The 2,898-nt window shown below is 37.1% G+C and overlaps 1 pseudogene; it reads left to right on the top strand.

Moving 5' to 3' along the window:
* The window catches only part of LOC122057668, an 8,836-nt pseudogene that overhangs the window by 1,096 nt on the left and 4,842 nt on the right, over positions 1–2,898 (top strand).

Genomic DNA, 2,898 nt, shown 5'->3' with positions numbered 1-2,898 from the left:
CTTGTAACTTTGCTTTCTTCCGATCCCTGTAAGATTGATCTTGTAAACAGTAAAGATAATTTACTCACAGATTGCTGCATTATTGTTGAGCCATCAGATAGACCTATATATGCCCCCTGCTTGTTACTAATGAATTTGAATTGACTAGTTGATTCTTCAAATGTAACTAAACTACTTGTCATTTCCCTTTCCCATGTATTTCTTTATGACCTTCCATATTTGAATAAAGCAAAATTAGTGGTTTCAGTAGATAGAGCAAATGACCATGTATTTTATGAATCTCATTTCTAGGTACTTAACCTTTTTCTCTTTATTCTTTTTAATCTCTGTTGACAGCCTGAGCATCAACAGCTCATAGTTGATGCTGCTGCTTTGTCTCATCTTGTGGCCCTACTAAAAAGTCGAAAAGACGGTTCTAACTCTCGGGCTGTCAATAGTGTTATTCGGCGAGCAGCTAATGCAATCACTAACCTTGCTTACGAGAATAGCAGCATTAAAACTCGTGTTAGGTCTGCTGAGTTGATAGGTTTTTTGCTTCCATATTCCTCTTTTGGAAAAATATATTTCATGTGTGATTTGGACTGGACTTTCAGGATTGAAGGAGGAATTCCTCCTCTTGTTGAGTTGCTTGAGTTCAGCGATGCAAAGGTGCAGAGAGCAGCTGCAGGGGCCTTGTGAACCTTAGCGTTCAAAAATGATGAAAACAAAAATGAGGTTGTTTGGTTTCTCCATGCAACTTGAAATTATTTCAAGTGAATGTCTAATTTGCAAGTGCATGTATTTTATTAAATATCCCATGACTTCACAGATTGTAGAATGCAATGCACTTCCTACTCTGATTCTAATGCTTCGGTCCGAGGATGCTGCTGTACATTATGAATCGGTATAACCTCTATTCAATATTTTTACATATGAGGCTGGCATCAGTGTCAGACTCTGGTTTTTACATCATGTTACCTGTAAAACTCGGTAAGTTTTTGTGTCTCTATCAGGTGGGCGCATGGTTTTAAGTATCTCCGATACCGATACGATACCCTCCGATACGTATCTTAAATTTAGTCGGCCGATACGATACACACCGATGCGATACATTGAATTTTTTAAATCATTTCGTATCGATATATATCCTCCAATACATACCGATATGCATCAATATACCATTAATACACATCGATACGATACGACATGCCTCGATACGACTCTATGAAAAATATAAAATTGAGGTAAAATGTACGTTTCGGTATATATTGGTACGTATCGGTGAGTATCGGTATGTATCGATCGATACGTATCGGTATATATCAGCAAGTATCGATGAGTATCAATATATATCGGTACGTATCGGTGAGTATCGATACGTATCGGCGCTACGGTCATATAATGGCCAATATGGGTAATTTTTCAGAAAAAAAATGATTTTTTGAAGGGTTTTTGTTCCAAAGTTGCTGTTAGCCATATTTCTCTCTAACTAAAGTGGAAATCAATGTTGGGAACAAGGATTTTACATTTATGGGACAACTACAAATCTTGAATTCTTAGTACGATACCCTCAATTTAGTGTTTATGCATAATACATGTTATCAATAGCTTTTTTTAACACATTTTTTATGCAAAAGTGTTTAAAAAAATGTTTCCTATTCATTTATGTGTGTATCTTTAGCGTATCTTAGTGTATCTCCGATACGATACGATACCCTCCGATACGTATCTTAATTTTGGCTGACCGATACTACGACCGATACCGATACTTTAATCCTTGGGCCGTGGGCGTCATTGGTAATCTAGTCCACTCATCCCCCAATATTAAGAAAGAAGTTCTCCTTGCTGGGGCCTTACAATCTGTTATTGGACTACTCAGGTATTTCTAATTTTGGACTCTTATCATCTTTTTGTGTTCTCAAGTTGGTTCAGCCAGTATTATGATTATTATCTATCAAAACAAAAAAAAAAGTTGGTTCAGCCAGACATGATCTTGCTATTGTTGCTTTATAGGCATCTAGCTGTTATTACCATAACTTTTTTGTGAACAGTGATTGCTTTTTTCAGGGATTCTTAATTTATATGTTTGATGACAGCTCCTGCTGTTCTGAGAGCCAAAGGGAGGCAGCTTTGTTCCTTGGGCAATTTGCTGCGACAGATTCAGATTGCAAGGTGAATAGCCATCATCATTCCTCCCCCCTCCCCCCTTGCCCCTTCCTAAATTGGAAGGGGGGCATCCACTTCTACATTTTAGTTTTTCATTGGTAACAGTGGCCAATCTCTTGCTTCTAAGGGGTTCCTGTTATTAGTTTGTATCCTCCCAGTCCCCTTAAAAATATAGTAGTTTCTGAATAAAGGGTTCTTGCAGGTGCACATTGTACAGAGAGGTGCTCTCCGACCTTTGATTGAGATGCTTCAGTCCTCAGATGTACAACTTAGGGAAATGTCAGCCTTTGCACTGGGGAGATTGGCCCAGGTTAATGTTTATTCATTGCTTGGATCAGTCTTTACTGATAAAATTAATGTTAGAAGACATTTTTTAGCAATCATATTAGTGACTGGCTGACTATTTCCTTTCTTTGTTTTTGGAAGTTGACTGGTGTACTGTGAATCTGGGATTACAATAATTTTTGGGATCTGTAGCAGAAAAGTTTGTTGCCTTCTTTTCCCCCCTAATTTTTTTAACAAAAGAAATTTCATTACAAGAACAGAAAGTGGGAGTGCTAAGGATTCTGCTTGCACTTCTAGAACCCTTGTTTGTTTGAAGTCTAGTAAAATTTTCCTGCAAACTTTAAATTCTTGAAAATTTTCCCGCAAACTTTAAATTCTTGTCTTCTTTGGCAAGAGGGATGATATATTTTGGCGGTATGTAAGTTATGGTGTTTGTTTTTTTGTTTTTGTTTTTTGTTTTTTTTTTTT

This window comes from Macadamia integrifolia, chromosome 12, assembly GCF_013358625.1.
Source record: "Macadamia integrifolia cultivar HAES 741 chromosome 12, SCU_Mint_v3, whole genome shotgun sequence".
NCBI classification, from domain to species: Eukaryota; Viridiplantae; Streptophyta; class Magnoliopsida; order Proteales; family Proteaceae; genus Macadamia; species Macadamia integrifolia.
The sequence above is the reverse complement of the archived record's forward strand: the minus strand, read 5'-3'. Positions and strand labels throughout refer to the sequence as shown.